This window comes from Apteryx mantelli, chromosome 1 (genome assembly GCF_036417845.1).
Source record: "Apteryx mantelli isolate bAptMan1 chromosome 1, bAptMan1.hap1, whole genome shotgun sequence".
NCBI classification, from domain to species: domain Eukaryota; kingdom Metazoa; phylum Chordata; class Aves; order Apterygiformes; family Apterygidae; genus Apteryx; species Apteryx mantelli.
Window position 1 is genome coordinate 114,850,155 of NC_089978.1, and position 20,442 is coordinate 114,870,596.

The following is a 20,442-nucleotide window of genomic DNA, read 5'->3' on the forward strand; positions in this document are numbered from 1 at the left end:
CTGTCATTAGAGCCACGGGTAATGTCCGTGTCCAGACTGAAAAATATTGTAGCTCCCAGCAATATGCTCAGCAGGAGCTAAAACAGCAAGAATAGTAAAAAGTCAGAGTACATGAACCACCAGAGAATTATGCCTCAGGTGCTATGTTAATTTACTTGTTGGCATACATTAATTGAAACCAATCAATAAAGCTGGTGGTACAACAGAGGGAATGCAAAAGAAGTAATTGACTGCCACATTTATTCATTTTAAACTTGGAAAACAGAAATAATTTAGCCTAAGATTTTTCATTTGTGTCAATACAGATAACGTAATTAATTATTTATCTTCTATTCTTCCAGAGCTAATTAAAATAACTATGATGTCTTTCAGCAACTCCTCTGTAAACCCCAGACTGCTAATAATGGAGGTGAGTTCTATCAACAGATAAATGATAAATTTTTGTTACTACCAATAGTGCTAATCACTTTGGCATATTGAAATCAATTATATGTTTTAGTTATTAAAGATTTGCAAATATAGATTTTTTATTTACAGTATAATAATGTAAAAAAGGTCAAGATAATGTAAGGTAGTCTAAGAAGCTCATAAAAAGCCAATACTGTTTTTCTGAATTTTTGTCATCAAAATGGCTCTACATATTCATTCTGTGTGTCCAGTGTTGACTGGTATTGCTTGTAATTTTTATTCTAGATTTTCTAAAGTTGTGGTTTTAGACCTACCGAAAGCCTTTTGCATCATCATTATCTTATTTACTACAATTACTTCTCTGAGCTCCACCAGCCAGTTCTCAAGACCACACTGCCTAAAAGCAAGGCCACATCTTCACAGGCATGGAGAAATGCAGTCACAATTACCACCCTCATTTCATGGTCTAGTTCAAGAGTGCTCATCCTTACTCATTTTCTATTCCCAGAGAGATCAGGGGAAATCAGAGCACTCTTTTTTATGACTACTTTGCTCAAGGAATGGTCACTTACATCACGGCAAACATGGTGCCATCATTATGTCTTTGGTGGCATTAAGTTTTCTCGAATATTATCCAGAAGTGAATGAGATCTAAAAATTTAGCCTCTGTGATATAAGGAGCACTTCCTTCAACACAAGTAGCAGCGTTACTGATCTCTTTCCTTCTGGTCATGCTTAAAGGCATATCCACTCTCACTGGTATGTCTTAGTTTTTTCCATCTCTGTTAAACTCCATGTAATAATGCTAAACTCAACCTTCAGACAAAAAACTGGATCTGCAGCTGTTTTCCTTTGGCATACATTTATTAAAACCATATAGCTGTATATCAGCTGTGATTCTGGCAAACTGACTTTGTAGCATTGTTTTCCCTACTCTTGGGGAAGAGGGGGAATAAAAGATACTATGCAAAAAGACAAACTTGCAGATTATCTGTGAAACCAAACTAGTTTTATAGATGCTTCTTGATTCCTAATGTAGCAGAGAGAATTTGTGAAACTCCAAGCAACAGTATCGAACTTGCTTAGGCCCTTTTACATGACAATACTGTATAATAGTATGGAATTATGGATTATACATTTTTCAATAAGACTTCTCTAGCCAAAGGTTAATCCAATTCCCAGAAAGGAGAGAGTCCTGGATGCCAATTACTATGTAATATGTGAGACTGAATCCCAGATAACTGCTACAACAATTAGACCAAAGAGTCAGGTTGAAGCTTGTTTTCTCTCTCATATTCTCTAATTCTTACTCACAATTAATAACTCGAATGGTTTGAAGTAGTTTGACCCTCTCAGGTTGAAACCCAGAAGAAACAATACTGAAATTTTCAGTCATAAAATAGTTAAAATTGAAATGTACCTACAGAATATAAAAATGGAAGTTTATACTCCCATCCCAAGTTTTAACAATCCATTATTTTTTTAAACACTGGTAAAAGAAAAAGTTCTATGACATGCAGAACACATGTAATAGTCTACATCAGACTGCTCAAAGTTTCTACCATTTATTTGCAGTTACATACTAGGATTCAGAGCTACCTATTAAATATGCCTATTAAAGTTAAAAATCACCTTTAAGCATTTTGCACTACTCATTTAAGATACTAACAATGAATGATAACAGCTAAAGACATTCCAGCTCTCCTTTCCTGCAGTGATAAAGGCTAAGTACTTGACATTTCATTCAGTCCCACGTATTTGGCCAACTTTTGAATTAAAATTGTTTTGTATATCTTGATTGGAATAGAAGGGTTGAATAGCTGCATTTCCCAGGAGACAGCAAGGGCCAATTTAAGGATTTGATTTATGGATTCATGGCAGTAAATCTAGGGAATGTTCTAGCTTTTTCAGGAACTGCTATGGATATGGCTCTCCTTTTTCTTCTCATTTCAAAATTGTGCAGCTCAGTTTCTTATGCAAAATGCACTAGATGAAACCTGTGGATGACTGCAATGAACAACATGTTCTGGGAAGTCTTGCTTGGTACAGATTCGAGTCCTAAATCCCTTCTCCAGTTCTACTGCAATAATTCCAATCCCAATTTGTTCCCCTTTCCTGACATGGTGGAGAACTGTGCCCGTTATCAGGTCCACGCCACATCTCCAGATCTTCCCCCAACACATGCCAAAGTCACTTAAAGGGACAGGCAAGGAACAAGGAACAAATCAGTCAGCCTGGATGGATTTGGAGCAGCTTGGTACTCCTTAGCCAGCCACTAAGTACACAATGATTAGTCATTCCACAGGACAAACAATAGATAACTATTGTGTTTAGGTGGATATTAATTTGGGTCTCTCTTCTCCTCTCCTGCTTTTCATGAAATTTGTAGGAACTTAGATCTATCTTTAAGACCTCTATCTCTCCATTGAGTTTAATTGAAATTGGATAGTAGATTCCAAGATTAGTTATAAAGACAGGACAACTATCCTTGTAATTACTCAGGCTTTGTTTCTTTATCTGTTCAGTGTATGTGAGAAGAGGGCTATATTGAATTGCCCAAATTAAAAGACAGTAAACTCCATGCACCTTGGACTACAACACTGTGAAACCTAGTATAAGTAACAGTGTGATTGAGAGGCATATGTCGTGTTTTCCTCTCCTTAAAAACAAGTTGTTTAATTTAAAAAACTATGGTTTATTGACTATGTGGAAGTAAGCAAAATGTACCCTGCCCTGAGCTATTAAGTGTCTTAAGATAAACAACCAACAAAAGAACAAACAGATTTCATATCAAAATGAGACAGAGTACACAATGGACTAAGGGATAACAGTATTATTAAAGACTTATTACGGCAGCACTTCTTTGAGCAAACCTTGCTGAAAAACACTAGCAGCTTTGTAAAGAGATGAAAAAAGCCAAAATGGATCCAGTGTTTTTGGCTGTATTTTGTGTTTGTCTTTTAATATACAATAAAGTATTGAATTTTCATTTGGGAAGAAAATACAAAATCTATAAGCAAATATGCTGTTTCTGTAGGACATACAATACTCGAACGTACTTAATATTTGAAGTTTACGGTTGAAGAATCATTTTTAAAACATTCTATAAATGGGTTCACCATTTATTTAAAAGTTCATGAGCTTTAGTGAACGAACTCTTCAGCGTGTTCTGTTTACCAGTTTATGACTACAAAGATGTTATTTAGGGAACATTAACCTGAATCTTTGATTTGAATCAAAACTTATAATTTTTAACTTTTAAGGTAAATTAACTTATCTTCCATAAAAAATTACAAACAAAAAGTAGATTTCAAACACAATGTAAAATAGCTACCTATCAATCTTCCCTACCAGACCTTCCACATTCATACTATCTTAGCCTGCAGATCCAATTATCCTCCAACATTTGCTGCTCAACCATGCTGAGATTATTCACTGGCCCTCCAGTTAGACTGTAATAAAAGGTCTGTAAGTGCATTTACACTCAGAGAAATAAGCTATAAATGCTAGCATTGCAATCATCTCTGAGTTACATGCACAATGATAAACAGTGCACGGACAAATCAGACTATTTCCAGCTACTTTATCCATTCATTTGCATGATATTTGGACTTTCTAATTTTCAAAAAGTCTAGGTGCAACATACATTCAAAATGATACAATCCTTGACCAAAAGACCTTATAAATAAAGCACACGTATCACACTAAAGATATTTTCTTCTGTGCTCAGACCCAAGGTGTGGCTTCAACATGGATTTGTGATTGGCTTCTGTAAAGGCAATCTCAGCTCTCCCCCACTGGGTGGTTTTTTTGTTTGTTTTTTTTTTGAAGCTTGACATTTTGAAAAAAATAATCATATGCTGAAACTGCATTAACCTCTAAGATTATGTTCTGCACAGGATTTGGCAGACTCTTTCTGCTTCTCAGCAAAAAATTAACAGCAGAGTAAAGGATACAATGATTTCTGATATTCCAGTCTTCAGAGTCTTTGCTCATTGTTGTACATCATCACAATTAAAAAAAAAAAAAAAAGCAACCCTTTGCCACAGGACATTAGTATATGTTGCCAGAAATGTCAGAATGACAGTTCTCAGCCCAAAGCTGCTACTGCTTGAACTGCAGGAGTCATTTCATTATCTGGCAACTACAATTGGATGTTTTTTCTCTGTGTGAAGAGGCTACTGATGGGAGGTACAACTCACACTGGCATATTCCATAAATCATATACTATTTTAAAGAAAAATATAGTTAAGAAAACATTAACAAAGTACTATGCAATATACTTCTTATTTATTATCCTTACTTTCTTGCTGCATACACGCTCTAACATTTTAGAATTCAGGAACTTAGAGTCATGACAGACTTCAAAGACAAGGGACAAATTTAGGAAAATTCATACTTTTTGTTCCCGTTTGTACTATTCCTGTGATTTAGAGAATCTAGACCTTTGGTGTACCTTGATGATCTATTCCTATTGACCTACAGAAAACAAAATGAGGTTCTATAGTTATAGGTTGAAGTCATACCAATACTGTTCATTTCCTATGTTACTGCTCTATAAGGTAATATAAAATTGTAACTTGATATGCAACTAGCTGAGAAGGACACTAACACCTTCCAAAATCATAAGTCGTTAGTAAAGTACACTGTATTAGTGAACTGTATTAACATACATGGACTCTTTTGAGCAGTTAGTGCTGTGATAACCTTTGGTCTCCTAAATGTCTTAATGAAAGCAATGCACTAATGAAGGTGGAAGGAGATTTCAGTGTCACAGACCTGAGTTTTTTGGCCATTGCTGAACTAGGCAGGTAACAGGCCTTCATATTTAACTTTTGCAGTTGCTTGTGTATTATTATTATGCAAACAATTTTCATGGAAACCAGTGAAAATTGCTAGCAGGTAATAATGCAACCATATACCTATTTTTTTTTAAATACCCATCACATTTTATACATGAACCCCTGACAAATACATAATGTTCATTCTCACAGCAAACATCTATTCTTCAGCAATGGTCTATTGCTAAGCAAACAGAGGTGCTATGTTTGTGAACAGAAATTTACATTAATGGTGACTTATGTATGTTTGATACTGCATTTCCTGGGTTATTTTGAATTTGATATTTTTGAATTGCACCGCATTTTCTCCTTAATAGTCCTTTTTTTTATTTAAGCTGGAACAGAACACACTGAAGAGGATTTGTACAGATTTGTATGGGTCCTCACTTCTGAACTACAGTCATTTTACCTTAGATGCTCAGCACAAAGCAATTAAAATAAAAAATGCTACGGTAACCCATTTGAAGCTATTCTATCCCTGATTGTGAGAAGGGTGCGATATCTCTGCCACGGACATAGAAACCTGAGTCACAGCCAGAATATTGGCTAGCAAAAGCAGGACAGAACAGGCACTTCAGTCCTGCACTCTAACAATGGTTCTAGCCATTAGGCAATCAAGATAGAGCAGCATTTAAGTTGTTTTAAATGCTTATAGAGGCAGTCCTTATCTATTCAGTTTTCTGAGCCATCTTAGGAAGTTAGGGAGAAGAAAAAACCATATGTTTTAAAGCTTATGTACTTCCATTACTTTTCTCCAAAATTATTGACTAAAACAGTATCTGTTCCACTAGAGGGAGGAGCAGGCTTAGTAACTGAATTTCCAACTAATATTCCAACAGTACCTAAAATAATAGCCTTATTTCTATTTGAAGTATCTTCTGTTGTCACAAAGAGCTGAAAGGACAAAACCAGAACTTGAAGGTACCATTTATGCTGAGAAGTAAATGTTACAACATTAAAAAGAAAAAAAAAACAAAACACTTTTTTCCTGTATCAGGGACTTAGAAGAATAATCCTACCCAAGGGCTGTTTGACTTCTATATACGTTATTAGGAAGAAAGTGGGATGCATTTTTAATTACAAATTGTGTCTTTCGTATAATACTTAGGTTCGTGCTGTCCTTTGATACTTGGATAAAACTACCTGGAACAGAGCAACAGTCTGTAGCTTACTTCACCTCTGGTCAAGGGCTTTACATAAATGTTATTCTTCATCTATTCTGCTATCCCTCCTACTGTCCTTTTTCCTATCCCTCTCCTACCGCTAAGGTTTAATAACAAGATACTATCTTCTTCTGAAAACAAAGAGAAGTGTGAAAGGCCTGTTGAGATTTTAAAAGATGTCTAAAAATTCTGTGGAAAAACTTCCATTCTGAAAACCTTTGAAACAGCAAGCAGTGCAAAGTAACTACTCTGTAATATTTACTCCATTTCAATAAAGTGTATCACTTTTTTGAAGTTTTGAAATGGCATAATTTATTAAGTACACTAATGCCCTACTTTGTATCTGATACCACAAAATACAGTATTCAGCAGAACAGATGTATTTAGGAACTTGTAGATTATGAATACCTTATAATATACAAAGGTATTAACATTTCTAATTCCAGATATTTTTCTGCAAAACATATTTGAGATAGAACAGAACTAGAGATTACAAAGGTTCCATTTTCCTCAAGAAATCTCATGAACTATGAAGCCCTTTGTCAGAGTGTCTATATATGCACCCGCATATAACTATATGGCAACTTACTGTAATGAAAAGATTCAAATCATCCATCGATTAAACTATTTTTAGCAACTTTAGTTGGGACAAGTCCCCTGCACAGCTAGTGCAGCATAAAGGAAACAGGCTCCTTAGAACTGCTGTATCTTACGCAGACAAGCAAGGCTACAAGTGGATATAGCTTTAGTCCAAGTTGTCCATCTCACCTGCCAGAGAATAGCTGTTCCAGAAAATGAGGACATTTATGGAAAAGCTGGAACCCAGCATACATTCCTGTTTTCCTCGCTCTCTGAAAGTGGCTAGGCTGATATGGAAGCCAATATACAACCTCCCCTGTCACTGTGTGACAGCATCCACCCGAATGACTTTTATACCATGCTCATCACAGTAGCATGTTACTACCTTCTAGTTGGGTATGACTAACAGCTATCATATGTTTGAATCCTCTGTTAAAAAAAAATATATATATACTGTGTGTTATTTAATCCATGTAGACAAGACCACAGCAAAGAGGAGTACTGTATTCAGAGTAGAAGATAAGTGTTGGTTCCTAATTCCTTACACAATCAGTCTCACAGTGCTTTAGACAGTACCTCATCCCTCATCCCTCCCCCAAAAGTTTTGCCTCTTACAGAGGCTGAACTTTACTTTTACTGTATCATATTACATTAGGCCAGAAAGGCAGAGACATTCTATACAGAGCTTGAAAAATTTTTAGTTATCCTGAGCCAAAGACATTAAGCTCCTTGGCTATTAAAAGACAGAAACGCTGAACTTGATGGGATGCAGAGAGTAGGGTCGATATGCTTGTGGTAGTCCCGGGAGGACATGTGCATGTGCTGCATGATTTTATACTGGCCAGGATTTCCTAAATACTTAGGCCTTCCTACTTCTCATTACTGTAGTTCAGCCAAGAATCAATGAAAGTGAGTAACTGAGGTCAGCTGAAATTCTCCTGCCTTCCCAAAAGTGACAGACCATATCTGTAGTTGCCATTGTGTGAAAGTTTGCACCATTCTCCCAAACAATGTGTTATATTATAGTCAGAGTAAAATAGATCAGAAAAGGTTTTAGAGTTGTCTGTGATCATCTTAGCAGACTAAGGCAATAACTTATTTTGCCAAACTGCAAGGAATGTTTGCTGGTCAGTTTTATTGTAGGTTAATCCCGATATCAAGATAAGAAGCCACGTGTGGTTTGTGATTAGAGATGAGCTGTAGAGTCATATAAAGGTCAGTGAGAAGAGTAAGAAGTCTGGATTATTTCACTGTTCCTAAAGTCCACTGACTCCCCGTCTGAATCTTTTGATCTGTGATGGTAAGCAATGAGCATAAAAGCTGTAGGGCTTGGATTTTGCTCCTTTTGTCCAAAAAAAAAAAAAAAAAAAAAAAGTTCTCTCACCTGTGTGGGTTTTTTTTTTTTTTGATGGATGAAAAGTTAACTCCATTTCCTCTTTTGATCTATGTTGATTAGCACAGAACTTGCTGTTTCAGTCAGAGTTGCATGATGTAGGGCATCTGGGTGCTTCAGCAACACTACACTGACAGTAGATTATAAACTACCAAGCTAATATAAAGTCTCACACTAAAATTTATGCATTTTACTTTACAGTATTCAGCATACCTTGACATAGTAAGATCAAAATCAGTTTTGTTTGGTTTAATCTTTCAGAGTGCTACTTATTGTTACCAGCTGCATAAAGTGAAATAATTTCATTGCCATGAAATAAAAGGGAATAGGTACAAAAGAATTATCTTCTTTGTACTTAAAGCTATTTATCAAGTGAGAAAAATATATACCCATTATGCCTTGTCCTAAAATAACCCAAGAAAGGCTGTAAAGATATTTCATTGCGGAACAATTTAGGAACTTAGAACCTACAGCCAAATGAAGCATTTTTCACATACAAATATGTATCTATGATCATAGGTAATAAGAGATTTACTGTAATGACAGTGGAAACCTACTCTAGCAGATTTAGGATAACCATTCCTGAGGAAGAGGTTACGGTACTTAGTTTAACAACATTTTACATACAACCTTTAGACAACTATTGTTGTGAATTGTGTATTAACAGGTGAATAGATAGTAACACAGCTGCACGTTGGATCTCTCACATGTGACATTAAGCAATGGTAGTAGAGGGAGGAGTAACAGGCCAGAGAGAAAATCATTCAAACCACATACTTCAGCCTGCTCCTACTGAAGATTCTGGGAGAACTGCTATTCAGTGGGAAGAGTTCACTGTCAGGATGGTTGCTTATATTATGGGCATACGTGAGAATTTAAGCATGAAACTACATGCTGGCAATTTGCAAGCAAATACGATCAAAGAATATTGTAATTAAACAAAACACTGATAGACTTCCACCAAAAGTTAAGTGAAACTGAATGTAGATGATGTTTAAGTATGGCAAAGCATGAAAATGCTTATCCTTTTTTTTTTTTTACCAATTATGCTTAGCACATTTTAGAATTTGTTACCAGAACTTTTAAGATAAGTAAACACCACTATCTCAAAACATGTCCCATAGCTATACTTTGTTTATACCTTATGTGTACATTGTGAAATTGAAAAGTCTGTATTTTCTTATAAGCTAAGATGTTAAGGGCAGGGCTCTGTTTATTTGATCAAAATAAATTTGCTGAGCATTTTCAGCAGAGATAATACTTCACATTACAGAAATACCACTTCTACCTATTGTGCTAGGTTATGAAAATTTGGGTTTAGGTAATGTACAGAAGAAGACTTGAATTATCTAACACTCCATTCCATCATGACAACTCATGACTAAAATTCTGAAAGATAATGTACATGCTTTCTGCAGTAGAGAAGAGGAATGCTCCTTTTTTTTTCCTTGTCATCTAGTTGTTACAAATTATTTAAATAAAGATTTTTCATATGTTGATACTCTCCTTACTATGACAGCTTTTTGTAATGAGATTTGCTAGTGTACAACAGTCAATAAGCTTTAGATTATTCTAAAATATTTTTCAGTGAACAAAGAAAAAGTTATCATGCAGTTTCAAATCTCCATGCAAGATGAAATGTATCTAAGCCCTGTAACTCTTTCTGCCACTCTTTCCATTCTCTCATTCCTCTCCTGTTATTTCCAGAGGAATTGTTCCTATCTATTCATAACATAGCCTAGATAATTCAAAAGTCTGCCTTGCTTTCTTGCATTTTCAGCACACCCAGTCTAAAAGAAATTGTTGGAAACAGTTATTTCAGTGTTTTGCTTCAATGCTAAAGGTGGTCAAACTTAATTTCAGTACTGTGCTATAAGAAGTAGCAATATGTTTTAATTTTCTTTAGACTTTGTGCACACAATTTTTTTCAATAACATTTTTTTGCTCAATTTTAAAAGCATTCAAAAGTGCTGCTAGCTAGAAGTACTTAACTGCACCAGGGGCTTGTCTAGGGACTGAATTTGGCTTTATTTTATTCAAATATTTTGCATAAAATTGTTTGCAGTTCTACAGATAACTTAATTTTCCTGAGCAGAAATGATTTTATTTCAGTTGTCAGCTATGAAAACTCAAATGTGGGCTCAAAGAGTCAAGTCGTATCCTTATAATGCATTTATCATTAATAAAATTCTCAACACAGCTGGGGTGCATTTGAGGCATAACCTTGCAGAAGAATTCATCCAGGTCACAACCACCAGTGATGATAAATCAGAGTGAAAGGACAGAGTTTGACTTTCAGATTAAGAGTTGGGCGTGCATGACTGGCAGTTAGAAACAGTTTGTTATTTAGTAAATTGACAATTTTATAAAGAATCAGAATGGTTATACAACTCTATTGTCCACCTGTTCATAGTAAAATCCTACTTTATGAAGTCTTTGTGTTCTTGGAACAAAAGCAAGTTACAAACACAACTGCCACTTTTATTTGGATTTCCATATTTGTAAAAGGCAGCATAATGCTGTGGATCTCATCCTATAATGTGGTGATCTGTTTCTGGATGGATATAGTTTTGGAGAATCACTTCAGCGTTTTTAGTTTTTGGTGCTTTTTAACACTAAGTTATAAGTATGGATGTCTCTTAGCGAAGACTATAATGAAGTTCCCAGTGTCTTGTTTTTCCTATGAAATACCACAGCACAATAAAAAAATGACTGTGGCAACTTTGTGCATGTATGCTCACAGACAATATATCTTGCATTAAATTTTTCTGTTATCTTTCTGTGTTTCTTCCATTGCTTCTTAGAAGGAAGAGAACTAGGACAACAACAACAACAACAACAACAACAAAAAAGAATTTTTAATTGACTGCCAAATCTAAGCTCTGTTGGCCACACAAAAAAATACTAGAAGTATCTGAAAGTGTGATATATTAGATCACACATTCCAATATGGTTCTTTTTGAATATGTATTCATCACTGTGGTGAACTTGATACTATGAAGAGCCACTGTGAAACTGTTGTTGGCAATGGAATCCTAGTTTACCAGATCAGTCCAATTCTTTCTTGTGCTATTTTTAGGGATGGAACAGACTTACTGTTACAGGAGGTAACAGAAAAATACACACTCAAATTCACTTGTGTCCCCCATGCAACTGTTTATTCTCCCCATGAGGGCACTGAGAGTGAAATCCAGAGCATACAAGGGAAATCTATTCACCTAAATTGAAGAAAGTGATATAGAAAATCCACATGCTAATTGCCACTTTTGTGTTTCTCTGTTCAGCCTGAAAATTTCTTCTAGAAGAAAGAGATGATGCAGAAGTTCCTCAGTTAGGAAACAGAGCAACTCCACTGCAGTACAGAAAAAAGAGAAAAGGGCTTTTGAACTCAGTGCCGTTCCTTGGACAGAAGAAAGTCATGGGCTCTGAGCAAGGTTGAGATCGAGGCAGCAAGGACTACAATACAAAACATGGCAGCTACAGATACTTTACTTCAAAAAACTGAGGAGAAAGAAGGAATTGGGTTTTGTTCAGGAATTGTTTTATGAGGAAGTACTAGACCTTGATTTCAGCTAAACTTTTGCCAGAGGTTAAGGTCTCACAGCTCATTTTCCCAGAAGAGATGCCTAATTAGCCCTGTCTTACGCTATCCTATGTAATGGTGCAAGGTTCAAGGAAGTCAGGAAGCAAACAAATGGCACCTTCTACCCCTATTGCACCAGGCTGCAAAGAGGAATGGACACTACTTGGGGCAAAAGGAACACACAAGAAAAGCCTGCGGCCCAGCAGCTGGAGCACTCAGCAGCAGGTAAGAAGTCCCAGGCTCTGGATGCTGCTCCTAAGCCTGATTTTGAACACTATTAAACAGGATTTGTCTAAAGCCAGAAGTAATATAAAGACATTGGATCAGAATTAGCAATATCTCTTCCAGGTTGGGGGACAACCAGTAAAGTACCAAGTCATATGGCTGTGTCCTTCTGTCTCATGCTGCACTCATTTTGTTGATATAAGGATCAGCTTACATGGATTCTGAGGAACAAAAGGTGAGTTAAGTAGAGAAGGAAGATAAATACACTCAGCGTGTTCCCTGCTGACAGAGGAGAAGGCAAAAGGGCATCTGAAGAAATAAATTTGCCTTAGGAAAAGGTGAGAAATTCTCATGAATTGGCAAACCTGGAGAAGAAGCCTGGGAATGGTTAAGGAAAGGCAGACAACACAGGACTAGAAACTAAAAAATGCCCTTACGAAAGTTATACTGAGCTGACCAGGAAAGGCAGGAAGAAGGTACACACTTGGAGCTAAAGATGCACTGGACAGATAAATGATTGGAGAAGGCTGGACAAGAGAGAGTTAATTGAGACAAAGGATTGATGTGTTTGGCAGACAATAAATTGATGGTGCAGAGAGAGAACTGATGGGACTCATGATTAGAAGATGGATAGGGAATGAAAGATTTATGGACTGAGCAGTTAACACAGGTAGAGTATTACAGGTGAAATGCAGGATATCTGGCAAGTCTCATGCAGACTGAAGGAAATAGTTTATTATGTCCATCTGTGTGCTGAATAAGAATGACATGAGTTGCTGCATGTTTAACTTACATGCTAAAGGTATGTAAGCTTGCTTTACAATTCTTTAAAGGCTTATTCAGTTTCCCTCTCCCTTCTACTTATTTTTTTATTTTTAATAAAGGATATCATGTTATAATTGCAGAGGAGGTCACATAATTAGGGATGTTTCTCTTCATATACCTATTGTATAAAAAAATCACCCTGATGACCCTGGGATAAAATTGAAATTGCCTAAATTATGCTTGAGGAAGTCCTTTTCTCTATGATACAAGTAAATCTATTTGCAAATCCATTCAAATTGGTTGAGCTATAATGTTAGGAAACAAGGAAAGAGACACAAAAACTACTAAACCACAATCTCCTCCTGAACCTAGAACCAAGTGCTAAACCTATAATTCTATAGGGCTTGACATATACTTGTAAAAATAAAGAGTTTAAAAAGAACGTTACCAGGAAACTTTAGTCTTGATCTGCAATGATTCTAGTATTGTCCTCAACAGAAGAGACCAACACATTATTTATAGTTCCCGACCTTATACGTTAACAAGGGTGAAGTTAGGAAAGCAATGAGGTTATATGGAAATATATTAGTATAACAAGGAGACATGCTATGTATGTTAATAAACTGGGATATTTTGTATTTCTTTTTTGTGTTTTAAGCCATGGAAGAGGCTTTCTGGAGAAAATACACAATTGGAGGAAATAAAATTTACACCTATATTATTTAATTCTTCACCTCTTTCCTCCAAAGACAGGTTTGTAGCCCCTACAGATGGACAGATATACTCATATGCATCTATACAGCCACCCCATTTGTTTTAACTTCTATCCCCTGCTTCCTGGAAGCGCAGGTCTGACTGTAAGCAACATAAGATTGCTAGCTGTCTGTTAGGACAGAGATCACACTTAGAAGGGCAAGTGAAAAATCTGGGCAAACAAAAAAATCACAGCTCCCCAACCAGATTCACTTCTTGATCAAGGGATTCCTTTGCTGGACAGCTGACTCCATCCCTGCAAGATGAGAGCCCATGGAATTCCTTTCGTTAAGAGTTCAAGAGAACCTAAATTCCTTAGCTTGTATTTTTTTTTCCAATTACCTGTTGAACTATAATATTTATTCATTAAGTCTGCTAATTTTATACATAGCCTTATGCCACAACAAACAAGTCACAGAACCCAAACACAAAAAGACTTCTTTACTCACTGTTCTACTTAACACTTTACCACATGTAGAAAATCTATTGTAGTTAGTTGCCCACCTGCACACACTGAAATTTACTGCAATTTCCTCTAAAAATCTGAGTGGCATCTGGCTAACATAGCTGCCTCTGTTGCTTAGGTTGAGGTTCAGATAGGCTGAGACCTACAAATAGGCCTTGAGAAGAGTCATAGTTTCTTTAAAGAAATCCACACAAACATTGTATCTGAAGTACTATGTTGCTTAGTGTGGTCTAAATCCACTTAAAGCAAAAAACAACATGAAGAAAAGTCCACAAAGTAAAAATAGAAGATAAAACACAATAATAAATGAAATAAATAATATCAGCAAAGAAAAGCTACAGAACTCACATAGGGTTCCCTGTTGTTAAGAAATGCATTTAGTTCCTTTTAAAGAACACATTGGGAGACCATGTCTAATAAACCATTTGTTTATGCCTTAGCAAAGATGCCTGCAGACACCTCACTGCAGAATTGGTCCAGTCCTTCTCGATTCTCCAGTATCGAAATGTTGAGGATTCAATATGAATAAGGAAAGCAAAAGGTAAGGTTGAGATTGCCTCTCAGATTGAAAAGTCAAACAACAACAACCAAGCTGTTTCATGCTGCCACAATGCTGTCCTTTGTTTTTTTATGAGAATTCTTATGGAAATTAGTGCAGTTTCTGTTCAAGTGTCAGTCATGGTATCCAAAAGTGCTTATAAGAATTTGTTATTGTCTGGGCTTGGGACCCAACTTCCATACAATTTGCAGAAGTTGGGCTGCATTTGCTGGAAGACTTTTACTGGAAAGCAGTGGACTACTCTGTCTGAAAAACATTAGAATCATTTCATTAGCCTCCTGCCTTCCTTCCTTGTCCTTAATCACAAAATGCATGCCTCTTTCCTCACTAACTTGTAAAAATTATGCCAATAAAATTATGCCAGTGCGATGTCTCTGTAATTTACATCAATGTGTAATGTAAATAGAAAACATACATGTAGACAAATGTAAAAAAATTATAGAAGAGAAACAGAAGAAGAATCAGACCTGATGTTAGGAGATAAGCCCTATTACTTTGTAATATATCAGGAAATTCTTCATGTTTTGTCTACAAACTGAGTCCAACAAGGGCTTCTTTTTCCATATGAACTTCAGTTTAGTGAGAAACCTTCTCAAATGCCACATCTTGCCTGTCAGTTAAGTCTAAACAAATCTTGACCATCATGTCATAAAACTAGAGAAATGCCCCTTCTATCCACTAGTCTGAGAAATGCAGGTCTGTCACAAGACGTTCTTTCCTCAAAGATGCTCCCCAAACACATGCAAAGTTCTTCAGTGTATTCACAATAATCAGCAGTTTTAAAGTTTTACCTTTTATAATTAAAAAGTGAAGAATGAGAAAAATGAAATAAAGATGAAAGTCAACTTAAATCCATTTTCTACTCATAAACCATTAATAAACCTTAACAGATCCCAGTGAACAGGAAGAAAAAAATAACATACAGTACTGTAAAGAAAATTGTAGCTAATTATGTTAAAATTTAACTTAATCTACATCCTAATTCTAGCATATATTCACATTTTGCATTTCTTTATTCAGTATTTTGTTCCCTAATAGTTTGCACACTCAGATGTTGTAACACTGTTATGGACACCGCACAGAAAGAGCCATTTGTTATTAACCCTTCCACGTGTATAAAAATATGCAAAAATCAGTAAAGCGGTTCCAAAAAACCTCGTGCTCACACAACTGGGCAATAGTGGGTTCAGCACTGGGCCCAGTAGGATCACTGTAATGCTCCGGACTTCCTCGGGAGGCTCCGGCCTAGGTGCTCACAGATGACTTGAACCGCCTTCGGTGTGGTTTGATAGAGCTGTTGGAGGCGGCGAAGCGCCGGAGCCACCCAAGGCAGCCGCTGCTTTGGGGCTGCAGGGGGGCGAGCGCCGTCTGTTTTTCCCCTTTGGGCCAAGACACAGCGCCCAGCCCGGGGGCCGCTGGCTTCCAGCCGGGAGGCTCGGGGGGGTCTCCCGGGACGAGAGAGCGGGGCCAGAGGGGGCAGGAGCTCCCGCGCCCCGGCTCCCCCGCGGCCCGCGACGCGGCGCGCAGCCGCCGCCTGCGCAGCGCCGAGCACCCGCGCTGGGCGCCCCGGGGACGCTGCCCCGCGGGGCGGCGGCGCTGAGGGCTCGCGGCGCTGCAGCTGCTGCAGCAGCGGGGCCGGAGGCCAGCCTGCCTCCTCCTCCTGCCGCCCCGGGGGGGCCTCCATTGTGTGGGGAGGCGGCCGCGCACCCCGGGGCTGCGCGCCCCGCCGCCCCTGCTACGCGCCGCCAAGCGGCTTATCGCAGCCGCCCTCCCGCGCTACCATTTTCCATTTGTTTTACAGATGTATATATAAATACTCTCTCACACACACATATACGTGTATACATATATATATATTTCTTTTTTCCTCTCCACATTGACCTTCCGTCTCCGCCCGCTGGCTGAGCGGGCGATTGGGCGCAGGGAGCGCAGCGGGCGCGCTTCCCGCCGCGGGGCCGCCCGGAGCCGGCGTCCGCGGGGAAGGGAGCAGCCGCCGCCAAGAGCGCGAAGCGCGGCGCGCACAAAGCGCGCTTCCCCCGCCCCAGCCCCAGGCAAACCCCGCGGCGGACGGTGCGCGGGCGCGGAGCTCAGCCCCGCTCCCTCCCTCTGCGGCGCGCCGCCGGAGCAGGCGGGCTGCGCCGCTGTCCAACTTCTTTGTAACAAGCGGAGCACGGCGCCCCGCGGAAACCCGCAACTTCACCGGCGGCCCCGCACCCCGCGCAGAAACTTGCGGGAGCGGGTCCCGCGGGGCGGCGCCGCCGTGTCCCCGTGGGGCCGCCCGCGCCCCGCCGCGGCCCCGGCCCCGGCCCCGCGGCGCGCTCCCGGGCCGGCCCTTCGCGCCGGGCGCTGCTCCGGCACTTGGGGGACTTACCGGAGGCGGGAGGGCGCTCAGAAAACTGGCATTTCCATGAGGCAGGCAGCCCTCTGCAACTTTCCTTGCATAGGGACAGAACGTGTGTGTGGGTGTGGGTGTATATGTAGCTATAGATGGAGAGAGAGCTTAAAAAGACAAGCTCTTTAGGAGACTTTTAAACACGAAGGGGGACGAACCCGGCTTTCCTCCCAGCCTCAGGACCCTGGCAAACCAAATCCTTCTTCAGAGGAGAATTCTCTCGGCCCCCCTATCTGTATTACTATTAATGCGGCGCGCAGGAGGCACCCCATACAAATAGAGGCGAGTGCGAGCGGCTATTGGCGGCTGCCGGGGGCCCCCGGGTCCTACTGCTCCGGCGCCGGGAAACTACAAAGCGGCGAGATGCGAGCGGCTGCGGAGAGGGGCTGGTTTGGGGCAATGGGAGAGCGAGCGAGGGAGGGAGGGAGGGAGGGAGGGAGGGAGAGAAGGACTGAATCCTGTTTAATTGATTTGTTACCTCCGGTATTGTAATACATGTTGCAATGTTTAACCGAAAGAAAGCCGCATTATAAAGGGATGTCATGCAATCTCCCTTTACATAGCTGCTCTTTCAGTGCTATTGTGCAGTCTGCAATGAGAAATGGGTCTGATTTTTTTAAAAACGGGTTTTTATTTGTCTGCAGCTTTTTCCTTCACTGTCGAAACTATCCATCATGTTCCCTAATAATTATGTATTTACTTCAATAATCAATTATTCATTGAATTTTGACTTACCTATGCCTTTTCTCTCACAGGTTATAGCTTTCCAAGTCGTATCTGTTTCCCTGTGCGAAAAGAAAAAACAAGCATATTCTTAAAAATTAAACAAATTATTCCTAGTTAAAAGAGAAAGAGTAAAAAGAATTGTCAGGACGTGTTTTCTCCAATATAAAACAAAAAGACTGCCAATTTGTAAAATTTATAATCGTGGTCCTTATTAGATATAAGAGATCAATAGACTGAAAGAAAACATCCCATTTGAAAATTAAGGCAGTAAAAAGAGAACAAAAACCCAAACAGACACAGTGTTTATGTATTGACTGGTAAATGGCAGAGAGTAAGTATTGAGGCAATAATGCTATAGGTCAACATAATTAAAACTGACAACAATATACATGTAATATATGCAACATTGTCACACCAAGTTAAATTTCTAGTACTATCTTATAGATAATATACATCATATATGTGGTATACATCTAGATAATGTGCATTGGTAGGCTTTTAAATTTGCATATTTAATACAGTCTTTTAAATAATGTATGAAGATTATTTAGAAATAAATGCTGCAATATATTGCAATATATGACACAGTTAAAGATCTAAACATGCCCATTTGCCCTACAGAGAAGAATGGAAATCAGTGTAAAGAGGACATTGCCCACAAGGTCTAGTGTAAGGTATTGATAATAGGGTGAGGTTCTCTAGTTATGAACTACCCACACAAATACAGATATTATTACAAATATATTTTTATAAATGTTGATGTAAGGTCACATACAGCACAAGGCTACTTGCCACTGGCCTATGATTTCACTAGGGATATAGACAGAAAAAGATGAATAAAATAAATTTAAAATAAAATGTGGAGGAAAGTATAGTGTTTATGCAACTCTTGGACTCTGAGGATCAACAGTAGTAGTTGAAACATTCTTTGAACAAACTACATGATACACCTTGGAAGAGAGTGGCAGAGAGGGGAGAAGAGATTCGGTATTTTTGTTCATCAGCAGCTCCTGATGTCAGAACCACTACAGTATTACTTCAAAGTCAGGTCTCTAGTGTTGCATTTCAGACCTACATTACAACTTGCATCTTTAAAGATCTTGCATCTTGCTGGAAGAAGAGTTTAACTCTTTGTTCTTTGACATCTATTATTGCTTTGATTTGGATGTTTTTTCACCTTAGACGCCGAGAGTATCCCAATATGATAGCATTACTATTATCGGAATAGATACACCAGTAAACTTCTATGACTATTCAGTTTTCACTGTAGTTACACATAAAATCAGTTAAAAAATAACTTTCAGTTATGTTACCCTGAGAAGTTACATATTGCACTAGTAAATACAAACTGTAAAGGGAGAGAGGAATTGTATTTGCTTGTAATTTTGTTTTGTTTTGTTTTTTCTTAAAAACTCCGCTTATGCCAAATTCTGCCTATAGCTATTCATGCAGAAACAGAACATCAGAGTTACCCAAGAGTTCAGCATACACTTCTGTTCCCCTCTTACTTCCACTGCCCTTAGACCTGCCATGATATCCTTGAAGAGATGCCCGATTAATATTAATTAAAGAGACAGCAAGCTCAGGCCTACTGTATTTAACACAATAATGTAAAATCATTGGCAATTTCTGTCATCTGTAAATTTAACAAAAATAGCAGATTAGTATAAGTGCAAATTAAGTAGGCAATAACTAACACCATTGCAATTAAGAAATTACTGTGTGAAGGAGAGAATTTTCCATGCCCATTGTAGAGCCTACAGAGATTGATGAAATATAGCTGTGAAACTGTTTTAATGGATAAATTGTGTGGGTGGTTAAACATCTGAGCTAAGATGATTACTTTGTAGTGAAACAAAACAAAGAGGAATAAATCACAAGCTGCTCTGTTACCACAATTAAAATGCAATTGCTTGATCAATTATCACTCTGTAGCTAATAGCTTGATGGAGGACAAGCAAATAAATAAAACATTACACTGCCCAAAGTTCTTGAAGTATAATAATATCTGCATACACATACATTCCTTATTTATGCGTATTTATGCCTAATACATATATAATGCATTGCATGACTTAAGTGAGGCTTTATATGATATGTTTAGATATTTATTTGTAATATACAGGAAAAACATAGATGATATGTAATCACAATAATGCACACAGTGGTTAAAATAGATAACATGTTTAGAATAAGGATATAATACCTTTATGTTTTCTAGATGGCTAAGAATCTCCTTGTTTTACACATATACAGACAGAGTGTGTTTTGGCATAGTTTCTCCTCGGAATAGTTTCCAAGGTCAGTATATGTGATGACATTTCTGCTTCCAAGTTGCCCTTGGAAAATGATGACCACTTACGGTAGTTCATGTGGACATGAAACATTCTAGGGAAGTAGTAAAGCAAACGGTGACTGTCATATATCAGCATTACATTTTTCTGTCTCTAGTAATCAGCAAAGCGTGCATTCCTATGTCGGAAGGCAAGCAGTTACATATATAGTTGTATGAAATAAAATTCAGCTTATAAAGACAAATACCTTGCTTCTTTATGGTATGAGCACCCTGTGATAACCTGGTCTATGGTT

At 38.3% G+C, this 20,442-nt stretch overlaps 1 protein-coding gene across 1 annotated transcript in view; it reads right to left on the reverse strand.

The window, feature by feature from the left end:
* The window catches only part of ROBO1 (roundabout guidance receptor 1), a 744,575-nt gene extending 727,150 nt beyond the window's left edge, over positions 1-17,425 (reverse strand). Inside the window, exon 1 of the mRNA XM_013948595.2 lies at positions 17,107-17,425. The gene's annotated coding sequence lies outside the window, so the exon portion shown is untranslated. The remainder of the gene's footprint in view (positions 1-17,106) is intronic.
* Between the last annotated feature and the right edge of the window lie 3,017 nt (positions 17,426-20,442).